The sequence below is a fragment of the Equus asinus genome, chromosome 26 (assembly GCF_041296235.1).
Source record: "Equus asinus isolate D_3611 breed Donkey chromosome 26, EquAss-T2T_v2, whole genome shotgun sequence".
Lineage (NCBI taxonomy): Eukaryota > Metazoa > Chordata > Mammalia > Perissodactyla > Equidae > Equus > Equus asinus.
Genome location: NC_091815.1, coordinates 36,235,911 through 36,250,535, shown reverse-complemented (window position 1 = coordinate 36,250,535; position 14,625 = coordinate 36,235,911). Strand labels below are relative to the sequence as shown.

General features: G+C 39.8%; 1 long non-coding RNA gene across 3 annotated transcripts; it reads right to left on the bottom strand.

The window, feature by feature from the left end:
• Nucleotides 1-656: 656 nt before the first annotated feature.
• LOC106825283 (uncharacterized) lies at nucleotides 657-13,864 on the bottom strand. Of its 3 annotated transcripts, XR_011498716.1 has the most exons (5): nucleotides 13,674-13,864; nucleotides 12,856-13,029; nucleotides 8,078-8,265; nucleotides 6,929-7,029; nucleotides 657-1,291 (listed from the first exon to the last, which is right to left on the bottom strand). It is a non-coding gene; the product is annotated as an uncharacterized lncRNA (long non-coding RNA). The 3 variants fall into 3 exon arrangements; XR_001396603.3 differs by lacking the exon at nucleotides 6,929-7,029 and having other exon boundaries at nucleotides 658-1,291; nucleotides 13,674-13,836; XR_011498717.1 differs by lacking the exon at nucleotides 6,929-7,029 and having other exon boundaries at nucleotides 658-1,291; nucleotides 8,078-8,258; nucleotides 13,674-13,836.
• Nucleotides 13,865-14,625: the final 761 nt, after the last annotated feature.

Genomic DNA, 14,625 nt, shown 5'->3' with positions numbered 1-14,625 from the left:
AAACAAAGGGACAGCAATTGCCAGCCTGAGGATTGAAATTCCTGTTATATTCACCCATCAGGGTGGCTGGCTGTAGGTCAGTAGATGGGAAGGTTTGAGGAATCAATGGGATGGAGGTCCCTGGTAGTCTAGGATCGGCAGGCTTTTGAGGATCAGTCAAGAATGATCCGTGGAGGCCAGTGAAGGGAAAGTCCTTGTGGTCAGTTACTGGGGCACTTCCACGGGTCAATTACTGGAAATATGAGGAAGTCAGGGTTGGAAGCCAGTGGGAAGAGGCCTTTTGAAATGTTCAGAATCCAGTCATCTCCCCAAAATTGTGATCTTTAAGTTTTATCTTTCAAATTTAGGTCTTTGATCTATTGAGAATGGATCCTGATATATGACATGAGGTAGGGATCTAATTTTTTTTCCAGATCAATAATCAATAATCCCAGCACCCCTTAAGGATCTTCCCTTTCCCCAGTGATCTGAAATACCACTTATTCACATGATTTTAGACTGTATATTTGTCCCTAAAATAACACATGACGCTATTTATACTACATAAAAACATACAAAAATGGTTAGAGTGATAGATTCTGGGGTCATAAACCATAGTGATGTTTCGTGTCATATGTCCCATTAAAGTTACTGAAGAACACACACACACACACACATCATGACTAATAACTTTACTAACATATTTTCTTATACACAACAAATATTCAAGGATTGTTTGAATAAGCATCATCCTATTCACAAATATATTTTCATTCTGCACTCATCTATAAGTAGACTGTAATATTTGTAAATTGGGGGAGGCACGCATCATAGCTACTCACAATTAAAGAAGGTTGCTGTGCTAGTTACTACAGCTATTGTCTCCCATCTCTCAACCTACTCTTCCATTGTCTGCTTTGTAATTCTGGGGCTGGTATTGCAAACCACATTATCTTTTGCTGGCTGCCTTCATGTTAGGTTTTGCCAATATGGAGCACTAGAGAGAATGGGCAGGCAGAAGGAATATGGAGAAGGGACTTGCTTTTTCCTGTCTTTCTCTTCTTGCTGCAAAGGAAACATTTGGCTGCAGTTTTCAGTTTCTGCCCACAGTCTCAGAATCATCTTCATCACACACCCTCAAGGATTCTACCATCAGCCAGCCATGTGCTCTCCTCAGAGACTGGAAACAAAGTTCCATGGGGGTTCCTTCTCCAGGCTCCTGAGGAACTTGCATCAGTCATTTGTCCTCTTCAAGCAAGCACAAAGTTTCAAATGAATGAGTGGGGAGCAGTGACTTGTAACCTAATTACTCCTACATAAAAAATAGGGTGACATTTGTGAGATTTTTCTTATCACCCAGGGCCCTCTTCCCACAAGATTGCGTATTGTCAATGGTGTTAGTATCCTAGTATAACTTTGGATCTTTCCATCTTTTTTTTTTCTGAGTACAAATTTGAAGGACTGGTACAAATGAAAAAACTTAAGTGGATGCTTTAGTACAATGTATGGAAAAGGTCAAGGTAAACCCAAAATGCATGCACTACCATGATGACCAAAGAAGTCGCCCCCATGGCTACTGTAAAACCAGCCTAATGCTCAGCTCTCATCATCACTATCTCCCAGGGTATGCTTGTCAGAGAAACTATGCCATGCCAGCTTTGGCATTTAGTGTACCAATACACATTTCTTATTTCTGAAAAATTATGAGGCAGAATGTTGCTGAAAACCTTGCTTTATTCACTGCTGTGTAATAAAGGGTTGACTTACCAGGTTTGGGGTATTCAAACCCTGCACGTTCCAAAGAAAGGACTGGCCCTTGTCTGGTACCTGGGAGGTAACCTCTAGCCTCTTATAAGAGCATTTTTGTATACCTGGGGTTGGGGCCATGCCATATAGTTTAAGGTAGCAATGCGACTCTTGGTGAACACCTGCTTTCGTCTGCCTGGGGCTCTGGGCCGTGCTGTATCACTCTGACCTTTAGGAGGCTGGAGTGTCAGAAGTTCAGTTGAGTCATGTGGTTAGTCCAGGCCCACATAACTAACCCCCAGTAAAAACCCTGGGCAAAAAGGCTCAGGTGAGCTTCCCTGGCTGCCAGTACTCCATATGTGTTGTCACATGATTGCTGGAAGAATTAAGCACTGTCTATACAAGCCCACTGAGAAAGGGAAACTGGAAGTATGCGCCATTTTCTTCTGGACGCTGTCCTATGCACCCTTTACATTTGCTAATTTCAACCTATAGCTTTTCACTATAATAAACTGTAACCATAAGTATAGCAGCTTTTATGAGTTTTATGAGTCCTTTTAGAGAATAAACAAATGTGAGGGTGGTCTTAGGGACCTGACTTAACTGCCTTCCTAAAATTTATTTCCTATGTGAACTTATTGATGATTTTGAAGTCAAGCTCACCACAATTCAACCTACTAAGAGCCACCAATATTTAATGAGGTATATCTTTCCATTATCACATTTATTAGGGTTCTCTCAGTGGAAGTTTTCAACTGTATAAAAAGCCAAAGTGTTGATCAAGAGGACAAATTTGGGGGTCATCTGTATAAAAATATTACCTAGAGAGAAATGACTAGATAGAATCTCTTCAGGAGAGTTTCTATGTAGCTGAAATTATTCTCAAATAAAAACAAGAAATAGGATCATCCATGTAGATTTTAAAATTAGGCCAGGGGGGCTGCCCCATGGCCAAGTGGTTAAGTTTGTGCACTCTGTTTCAGTGGCCCAGGGTTTCTCCAGTTCAGATCTTGGGCACAGACATGGCACTGCTCATCAAGCCATGATGAGGCGGCATCCCACATAGCACAGCCAGAGGCACGCACAACTAGAATATACAACTATGTACTGGGGGGCTTTGGGGAGAAGAAGGAGGGAAAAAAAACAAGATAGATTGGCAACGGTCATTAGCTAAGGTGCCAATCTTAAAGGAAAATAATAAAATAATTTTAAAAAATAAAATTAGGCCAGAGACATACACAATAATTAACTCAAAATAGATTAAAGACTTGAAAGTAAGACATGAAACCATAAAACTAGAAGAAAACATCAGCAGTATACTGACATCGGTCTTAGAAGGATCTTTTTGAATACAATGTCTACACGGACAAGGGAAACAAAAGAAAAAATAAACAAGTAGGAATTCAGACTTTAGGTGGTCTATCAAGGAGGATATGGAAATTTGTGAGGATATTTCAGATTGTCACACTGACTGGGGCCCTATGGTATTTAATAGTCGTGGACCAAGAATGCTATATATCCTGTAAAGCACATGACAGTCACAACAGGAAGAATTGTCAAGCTCAAAATGCCAGTAGTACCCATACCCTCCTACTGAGAAATGTTGGTACAGCAAATTATATTGCATTCAAAAACAAAACTCCAAAATATTTGAAGGAATTTAAAAAAGGCCATTACTCAATAATAAAAAAGTTATAAGGCCTGGTACCCAATCAAAAATTACTAGATATGAAAAGAGAGAAAATATGACCCATATGAAGAGCAAGGATCAAAAGAAACAAAACCAGAAATGACAGATATACTAGAATTAATAGACAAGAATATTAAAACAAATGTTATACATACATACATTTAAGAAGGTAGAGGAAAGCAAGACAAGATAAGGAGTAATATGGAAGGTATAAAATAGACCCAATTCCAACTCTAGAAATGAAAAAGAAGTCTAAGATGAGCAATATACTCACTGGATGTGATTAACAGCAGATTAGACACTGAAGAAGAAAAGATTAGTGAACTTGAAGATATAGCAATAGGAACTATTCAATAGGAAACTGAAAAAAGAGGAAAATTTTTAAACAGCCAGAGAAAATAAATTTACTACATACACAAGAACAAATCGGATGACTGGAGACTTTTCCTGTAAGCGATACAAATCAGAAGGCAGTGGAAAAACATCTTTACAGTATTGAAAGAAGAAAAGTGCCAACCTAGAATTCCATACCCAGTGAAAATACCTTTCAAAAATGAAGTCAAAATAGAATCTTCTTCAGATGTGCAAAAGTTAAAGGAATTCATCAGCAGCAGGCATGTACTAGCAAAAACATTAAAGGACGTCCTTCAAAGGGAAATCTAGACCTACTCAAATGAAAGGCTGCAGAAATGAAAAACGTGAGTAAATATAAAATGTTTATCTTTCTATATACCTTTAGAAGGTAATTGATTGTTTAAAGCAATAATAAAAATGTATTGTGGGATTTCTAAAATAAAAAGAAGTAAAATATATGACAACAATAGCACAAAGGCTGGGACAGAAGAAATGGAAGCACACTGTTGTAAGGTTCTTATAATATGAATGACGTGATAGAATATTACTTGAAGATATAAGGTGTATAGTTAACATCACAGTCTATCAACCACAAAAGAAAACAAACGTGTAGTTAATAGGCCAATGATGAAGATAAAAGGTAATCAAATTAATTAATACAAAAGAAGGCAGAAGAAGGGAAAAAAGGAAACGAAGAATAGCTTGGAAAAATAGAAAGTCAATTATCAAGCTGGTAGATCTGAATCCTTTTACATTTCTTGAGATTTGTTTTATGGCTCAGAAACATGGTCTATCTTTGGAAATATGTTGGGTCTGGATAAAGATCAACATGCAAAATGACACTGACAATAACCAAGTAGAAAATGTCTTGCAAAACAAAGATGAAGATTAATATCCCTGACACTATTTTTTTCCTAGAGATCAGAAAAAAAAAAAAAAATCGGCACAAAGGATTTGATTGGGCAATTCACAGAATACAAATGGCTAATAAATACATTAAAATAAGTTCAAAATCACCAGTAATAATGCAAGTAACAATAATAGTAAAACTAATTCTGATAGCACTTATTAAACGACGTGCAGTGTTCTAAGATAGATATATCTTATGTAAGTATATACATATATCAGTGGTTCTCAACTAGGGGTGATTATTTTGGAACAGTGGACACATGGCAATGTCTGTAGACATTTTAGGTTGTCATAACTGGGGGATGGGGAAGCTACTGAAATCTAACGAGTAGTGGCCAGAGACATTGCTAGACATTCTATGATGCACAGGACACCCATCCCACAACAAACAATTATTTAGTCAAAAAAGTCAACAGTGTTGAGGTTGAAAAACTCTGATATATATTAATCTTCACAATAATCCTTTCACATCAATTCCATTATAGTTCCCATTTTTCAGATAAGGACAGGCCTGCAGAGAGATTAAATAATCAGAATAAGATCACAGAAAGTAATTAAAGACCAGTGCAAAATATGAATGAGTAAACCTGGCGAGAGAGTTTGTGCTCTTAAATGAAACACTAGACTCTATAACCTTAAAGAATGGCATCGCTTTTATTGCTCAGATTTGTGAGATTTAAAAACTATGATATTAAATAATGGCAAGGATGTGGGAAAAACAGGGACTTTCATAAACTCTGTGAAGGAGTGTTGAAGACTTTTAGAATGGCAATTTTGGAGCAACCACAAAAAATTTAACTCCAGGTACCATTTGACTCATAGATTTTACCTTTAAGAATCTAACTTAAAAAGCTTTTACATATATCCAGAATGATGTGTTTTAAAGAAATTTTATGGCTTCATTGTTTACAATAGTAAAAAAGAAATGTGAACCATTAAAATATACTTTTACATGAACAGAGTACATAATTAAGGCATATCCATGCTAGAAAATATCACACAATCCTTAAATGCGATAAGGTAGATCCATATATGTTTGAATGGAAAGCTCTCCAGGACAGGTTACTATTGGAATAAACCAAGTAACAATCTGTTTACTATGATCTCAGTAATGGAAAAAGATTTTCACAATAGATATGTGTGTATATGTACATAAATGCGTACATGTACATATGTGAATATAGATGTTACTAAAAACAGAGTAAACCATTAAGAATTATTTTCTCTCTTAAGCGATGAGTAGAGAAGGATTTGAAAGGGCAACTTTATTTGTTCTATTCATTTCCATATTGTTCTGTATATTCACAAACAAATGATTTGTATATTACTCATTTAACAACAAAAGATGAGAAAAAGGGAATGTAGTAGGTTAGAATGGTGGCCCCCTAAAAGATATGTCCACTTCCTGATCCCCAGAATCTGTGATTGATACCTCATTTGGATAAAGCGTCTTTGCAGATGTAATTAAAATGAGACGATAATCCTGGATAGTCTGGGCAGGCCCTAAATCCAATGACAAGTATTCTTATAAGAGACAGGCAAAAGGAGATAGATAAACAGAAGCAGAGAAGGTAACGTGAAGACAGAGGCAAAGACTGGAGTGATGGGGCCACAAGCTAAAGGATGCAGACAGCCACCAGAAGCTGGAAGAGGCAAGGGAGGAAATTTCCCCTAGAGCTCTGCAGGGAGCACAGCCCTACTGACAACTAGATTTCAGACTTCTGGGCTCCAGAACCGTGAGGGGAATACATTGCTGTTGTTTTAACCACCTAGTTTGTGGTAATTTATTATGGTGCCCACAGGAAACTAATACAGGGAGGTAGATAAAAACTGGCTTTGAATAATTTGGGAAGAATACTGCATTACCTAAGACCAGGATGCAGTTAAAAAGATATCGCAGGTCCCTACATCCCGAGTCTTTAGCAGAGAATGTGACTTTAAACTCTACTGGTAGGTCTGTACTGAAAATCCAGTTCAGCAAAATGGTCTGAGAGGTCATTGAAACCATCCATTTGTCCCTAACTTAGGTTTTACATCTGAAAAAAAGCCACAATACCAGAAGGGTATTGAAGAAACTCTATAGCAATAACCATAGTATTACGCTCAGCACAGTAAGTCACACAGAGAAAGACAAACACAATATGAACAGATTGGTGGTTACCAAAAGGGAAGGGGATGGGGAAAGGTGAAAGGGGTAAAGGGGCACATACGTATGGTGGCAGATAAAAACTGGACTTTTGGGGGACTGGCCTGGTGGTGCAGCGGTTAAGTTCACACGTTCTGCTTCAGCGGCCCTGGGTTTGGCGGTTCAGATCCCAGGTGCAGACCTACACACTGCTTGTCAAGCCATGCTGTGGCAGGCGTCCCACATAAAATAGAGGATGGGCACAGATGTTAGCTCAGGGCTAATCTTCTTCTTCAAAAATAACTGGACTTTTTGTGGTAAATACAATGCAGTCTACACAGAAACTCAAATATAGTGATGTACACCTGAAATTTACACAATCTTGAAGCCAATATGACCCCAATAAAATTTTTTTAAAAAGAAACAACTTAGGTTCAATAAATGTTGATCTTGGCATGCATGGTAATTACACGGGTGTACAAATCTATAAAAATTCACATACTATATGTATGTTATGCCCCAATAAGAAAGTATGAACACACTGCACACACACACACACACACACATATGGGAAATAGAGAAACAGCTACAGGAAACCTCTTCTTACATACACCAGAAAGCTGCTATTGAAGCCACTGCCCACTGTAGGAAGGGCCATCAAGAAATGTATTAGGGGCTGGCCCCACGGCTGAGTGGTTAAGTTTGTGCACTCCACTTCGGTGGCCTGGGATTCACTGGTTCAGATCCTGGGCGCTGACCTACACACCACTCATCAAGCCATGCAGAGGCAGCATCCCACATAGAACTAGAATGACCTACAACTTGGATCTACAACTGTGTCCTGGGGCTTTGGGGAGGGAAAAAAAAGAAGAGGAAGATTGGCAACAGATGTTAGCTCAGTGCCAATCTTACTTTCCCAGGGAAATGATTCACTTTCTCTGTACAAAAATGCAAATCATTTAACATTTTGTGTTTCTCCTGCTGGAACTGCCTGCCAAAAATGTTGGAGATAATCTGGTAGCTCAATATAAATAACCCATCAGGTCTTACAGTTTTGTATTAGTATTCTGACTTTTAAAATTCTAAGCAGATTCTATGACCTGCCTTTCCACCATTCCAAGTATGCCCTGATATTGACTTTACGGTTGATTTATTTTTCTCCAGATTCAGGCCTTTATCAATGTGTACTTTTCCAATTAATCAAATCCATTTTTATAAGGCTCCATCAACACATCATAAAAGAGAGGGGGGATAATTAAATATGTAAAACTCACCTGGACCTTGGTCATTTTATTCCATTCTGAGAAAACGGCCAGTAACTGGGATCTCTGTGATTTTACCCTTCTAGATTGCCGCTGAAATTCTGGTCATAGATCTTACAATTCAAGTTAACAGTATCCCCAAAAATGATGCTCTCCTGGTCCTGGAACTGTCTTCTCCTTACTTCATTTGACTCTAAGGACTCAAAAGCAAATTCACTTTAAGTGGTACATTCCCTTGGGCCACACATTTTGTCAGTGTTGCTATAGGGGCTGTGGTAGGCAGAATCAAAGATACCCACATTCTAATCCCAGGAGCCTGTGAGTATGTTACATCACACAGAAAGGGGAATTATGATTGCTGATGAAATGACAGCTGTTCATCAGCTGACCTAAAAACAGGGAGATTTCCTGGATTATTCAGGTGGACCCAAGGTAATCGCAGGGTCCTTACAACCAGAAAACGGAGGCAGAAGATACCAAAGAGTTGGGATGTGACAAGAACTCCACACCATTGCTGGCTTTGAAGATGGGGGGAAAGGGAGCCTGGAGCTTAGGAGTGTGGATGGCCTCTAGAAGCCTGAAAAGGCAAAGAAACAGACTTTCCTCTGGAACATCCAGAAAAGAGGACACTCCCGCAGATACCTTGATTTTAGCCCAGTGAGACCCGTGTTGAACTTCTACCCTGTGGAACTGTAATATAATAAGCTGGTGATGTTTTAGGCCATTAAGTTTATGTTAATTTATTACAGAACCAATAGAAAACCAATATAGGTGTCCTCTAACATAAAACCCCAATACTTAAAAGTTTCCTTTAGAAAACCGCAATGTTTAGATCTCAAGGCAGTGCAAACAGTACGAAGATTAACATGCTAAATAAATCACTTTTCATAAACATTTTCTTATTTAACCCTCACCACCAACCTAGAACTACCAAATCACTAGACCCATTTTTAAACAATGGAAAGTCAAGACTTAACATCTGGCGATAAAGCATCCTGTCCAGGGTCACACACTTTCTAAGAGGCAGAGCTGGAATTCAAACCAAGGCCTTTTTCTCTCCAAAGCTCACCACTTTAACCACTATTGTACTTTCTTAACCAGATAACATCACAATCAAAGTTCAGTCCTCTGCAGAACTGCCTGAAAAGTTTATTATCCACAATATCACACCAGAAGGTAGCATACAGCCATAGGGAATAACGGGACTTCTGGAAACAGCCCTTAGAACTCAATGCATGTGTGTGTGTGCGCGTGCACACACGGAGCAACCTTCTTCCACAAACAGAGAAATGGAAAAGGAGCATGCCCCAACACTCACTCCAAAGCAGAAAATCAAAGAAAAACAAGGAGTCAGAAAGGCTCACATGATAAGGTCATTAACTCTGCCGAATTACCTTGAGTTTTTGCTTCCACTCCTTCTGGCCATATCTTTTCTAAATCCTCAAACCCATAGAACTCTGCAGCAACTGTCCTTTGATTTCTGGGTACATGCATTCCCCCTTGATCTCCAACCTAGAATCACTTTCCTCTAAGCACCAGGGCTATCAGATCTGCCTCCTTATAGCGCCAAACCAAGAAAAAAGGTGTAAAACTATTGATAGGACTATTAAAGACTATAAAACTGTAACTATACAATTATTTAAGGACTATTCATGGGAAGGATGACAGGGATGCAACATCTTGGCCATATCCAAATTTCAGTGCTCCCTATCCATGAGCCCTCATGTCCCTCCTACAAGCAATGGGTAGAATTTCCTGATGATTTCTTGGCATTATGCACATTCACTTCAATAGAAAAACTCCTGTTGCCCTAGAAAGGGCATCTGCCTTTCCAGAATATACACACATGCAAACATAAAAATGTAAATCTTTATAGAGCAAAGTAGGCCATAGAAAGACATTTTCACAAATTTCAAAAATTAATATCAAAGAAGCTTACTCCTTGACCACAATGCACCAAAACTAGAAATCAACAGGAATGAGAAACTCAACAAATTAATTGGAACAGAAACAAAAACCTGCATATGTAGAAAAAAATCACATTAAAAACCTTCAAATTAAAAAGGCAATATAAATGAAAACTCTGAATTATTTAGTATTAAATGGCAACGAAAGCACAATATATGTAAACCTATGTTATACTGGAGTGTGGGAAGGAAATTTAGCTTTTAAATATTTATTAGAAGTGATATTAAAAATAAATGAACCAAGTATTCACCTTTGAAAGTAGTGGGCTGAGATCTGGGAAAACCTCAAATCCAGAGAAGTGACTCTTCCACTTGGGGCCACTCTCCCCACAGGGTCCCGGTCAATAACAGAGGAGGTGGTTTAGATACTGGGCTGTGCTTGTGACACCAAAACAGGGTTAGAGGAATACAAGCTAAGAGTCCAGGATCTACCAAGCTCAGGGGCCCTGAAAACTCTGGCTCTTTGACTTGAGATCCTGAAGACAGTGCCCTAAAAATAAAGGTGGACTGTAGTGCAATCTCAAAATTAGTGAGTGAGCCAGAAAATTCTCAACCCCTTAAAGAAATATGAATTTTGATTGCTAGCAACCATTAGCACCTGGGAGAAGCAGAGGAAAAAAATCTCTGTGGGAAGATAAAACCATTTTTAACCTCTCAATATTTCTACATCTAATACATAAGAATAAAGAAAGATTGAAAGGACTGTAAAAGATATAATGTGAAAACATTAACGGACAGAGAGGACTTCAAGAGAAAAAAATAATTAATAGAATAGAGGAGTATTTCTTAATGATAAAATGTTCTCACCAGAACCATCTAACAATTAACTGCATGAATTTAAAATATATAAAACAAAAATCAACAAAACTACAAGGAGAAATTGAAACTTCACATTTAGGTAAGAAAATTTAATATATCTCTCTTCCTCACTGAAAGACTAAAAGCAGACCAAAAATTAAGAAGAATGAAGAATACGTTAGCAATGTGAAGAGTAAACATGACTTAAGGGTCATGAACAGAGCCGGCACTCCAGAAGATACACACACACACTTTTCTAGTACATATGAAACTTTTACAAAAGTCAATCATATATTTGGTCAGAAGGCAAGTCTCCATTCATTTCAAAGGACTGAAATAATACAAAGCATGTGCTCCAAATGTCATGCAATTAAGCTAAAAATCAATAACAGAAACAAAACTGCAAAATCCTCATATATTTGAAAATTATTAAACTCATTAAATAACATACGAGTCAAAGAAGAAAGTGGAAATTAGAAAATACTTTAAACTTAACATGTAGGCAGAATTTTAAGATGGCCCCATGATTTCTGGTTTCCGGTTGTCACACCTGTATAATCCTCTCCCCTTGAGTGTGGGCTGGATTTGTGACTTACTTCTAGCCAACAGAATACACCAAAGGTGATGTGACATCACTCCCATGATTATGTTACATTATAGAAGACCGTGTCTTAGCAGAGTGGAATGTGATTCTGTCTTGCTGGTCTCTCAGAAGCAAACAGCTATGTTCTGAACTGCCCACAGAGGTGGCCATGTGAGGAGGAATATAGGAGGCCTCCAGGACCTGAGGTTGGCCTACCAGCTGATGGCCATCAAAAAGCCAGGACCCGCAGCAAGGAACTCTCCCAACAACCTGAGTGACTTTGGAAGCAAATTCTTCCCCAGCTGAGCCTCCAAATGAGAACGCAGTCTGGCTGACATCACGATTACAGCCTTGTGACACTGAGAGCAGAAGTCCCTGGTGAAATGTGCCTGGACCTCTGACCTATACAAACTGTGAGATGACAAATGTGTGCCGTTCTAAACCACTAACTTTGTGGTAATTTATCACACAGCAATAGAAAACTAATACACTGAATAATATACAAAATTTTAAATAGCAAAACTAGTGAGAAGCAGATAAAGCAGTTCATAGAAATTTGTATCCTGGTAGATGCTATACATGTTTAGATACATTAGTTCACTTAATTTCACAACATCCCCTGGAAAGACTTGTTCAAGGCACATGGCTGAGGGGGGAAAACACTTAAAAAGACAGCTTTGTTCATGCCACACACTCTTGAGCCAAAATTATTGGCAGATACTAAAACTGCTCACCTAGAAAATGTAAAGAAATCCACTGAAACTTTCACTTTCAGTAATACCAAGAGCAATTCAATTGCTCCATTAGAGTGCAAAGTTTAGAAGTAGGGAATTTTTCTAAAAGGCACTACTTCTAATTGCAAAGGAGTATAAACTACCTACGAATAAGTATAACCAGAAATGTCTGAGACATACACGAAAAGACACAACAAATCCTGGCCTTGGGTGGGAAAACCCGAATAAGCAGAAAATCCCAAGGTGTTGCAAAAAACTATATCTGAATATATGTCAAGTTATCCGAATTAATGTACACATTTAATGTGACTCTAGTCACCTTGTCACTAGTTCACGCACCTGATGTGACACTATTGCCGCCATTAAGGAAATGTGTAATCATTTTACACCATGGACATATATTTATAATTAGAAATTAAGTGATAAAATCAACTGATACCTATGTTATACAGATCACTCCAAATAAGAAAATAGCACAAAAAGATTTAAAACACACACACACATGCAATGGTTTTCACTGATCAGAGCTTAGGGCAATGGAGATGTTTTTACTTCTGCAGAAGAAACACAAAAGGAAATAGCCAAGAAAACATGGAGTCAACCTGGAGGCAAGAAAAACAAAACACATCTTTTATAACATAGACCATAGCTAACTACTTTAAGAAGATAATGACTAGACTGTATGTGACAAGTGTTTTTAATTAGTACCTTGAGGAAGACACGGGCTTGAAGGAGTGAAGTGAATTCGGATCAGCTGGATGAAGGTATCATCGTCTGTTCCCAGCAGTCAACATCTGAGACGCAACCTACCTACTCTCCAGGGACACACGTTCTCCAAACCTTCAGCCTCATGCCTCTCCACAGACATACACTGGCCTCCTCCTAAAACAAAAATAAAAAAAAAAAAATGACTTCAAGTTAAATGCGAAATCTGCACTAGGGGGACCGGCCCAGGGCAAGTGGTTAAATTCATGCCCTCTTCTTCAGCAACCCAGGGTTTGCCAATTCGGATCCTCAGTGAGAACCTACACACGGCTCATGAAGCCATGCTGCGGGTGCGTCCCACGTAGAACTAGAATGACCTACAACTGGGAGATACAACTATGCATTGGGGCTTTGGGGAGGAAAAAAAAAAAGAGGAATATTGGCAACAGATAGTTCAGGGCCAATCTTCCTCACTAAAAAAAAAATCTGCACTAGGAAAACTTGTTCATTAACACCCTATTCCTCAGGCTTCTCCATGTCTGAGCCCCACAGCGAGTCGCGAACCTGAACAAGACACTGCGTTTACCGATACCCATCGACCCCTCCAGTTGTTAATTACTGACCCCACAAGCAGAATCACCCACACCAACAACAAATGCCGACAGTCCGACCCTCAGTCGTTAATCTCTTCACGTGCTTAATCTGACCGCCAAACGGCAGATTATCCAAGCCAAGACTCCCCAGAGACTGAACCCAAAGAAACTCCCAGAACCGCCCTTCAGTGGCCTCACAGGCCCCTCGCTCCGCAGCCACGCACAGACCTCGACCCATCGGATGCTGAGCGCCTCAAGTCTCCACTGGCAGCTACCAACGGCTGAATTCATTTCCAAAACGATTCGCATTCGGGTGCGGCGACCCCGAAGCCCCGTCTCTGGCTGTCGCTAGGGACGCTTCTCGTCCGACTTGGACCCCGGCGCCTTCATCAAAGTTTGAGTTCTGGCCACGGGCCAGCTCTGTGACGTCACGCGGCCACGCCCATCTCGGCGATCGGACCCCGGTGGCTACGACTCACCGCGAGGAGACGAAACTGAAATCGCCTTTGGGCACCTCCTTGCCTTTCCCTCCTCGCTGTTGATCGACAGCACTGAGCTGAGTAAGTTTTCAGCGGCCGGAGCCCAGCCAAGGCCGACGCGGCCCGGGCTGTATTCTGTTTAGCCTCTTGGAGTGAGGGCGGGGCTCTGTGAAAATGATGCCCACGGGGGCCTGGGAATGTGGCTACCTCTGGTAGTGAAGGAAGACGGGTGAGGCTTCAAACATATACAGTATTTCTAAAAAGAAAAAAGGGCATATGAGCAAACTTTTGGGACCCCTCTCCCTGATCCAACAGCTGAATCTTGCCAGCAAACTACATAGGCTTCAAGTCAGTGTAATAAAAATCCTGCTGTGCTGTGAAGCAGCCGTGCAGGCCATCTTGAGCCTGTGTCAAAATGACTTTGCAACCCCACACCTCATGACTGAAGATGCCAGCTGGAGAAGTCAGCCACATGAAGAGATAAACGGTAACTCGCGCCTACATCCCCAGCCGCATCTTAGAGACTGAAGGAAAACTAAGGACCCTAGTCCTTGCCTCGGTCCACACATAGATAACGTTGGTATCCCAGAACGTGTTTGATGTGTAACCAAGAAATTCTTAACTTCACTGTGTAATCTAGACAAAAATCAGCTGTACCCTCTCCCTTTTGACATATTTGATCATTAGATGCATAAGCCATA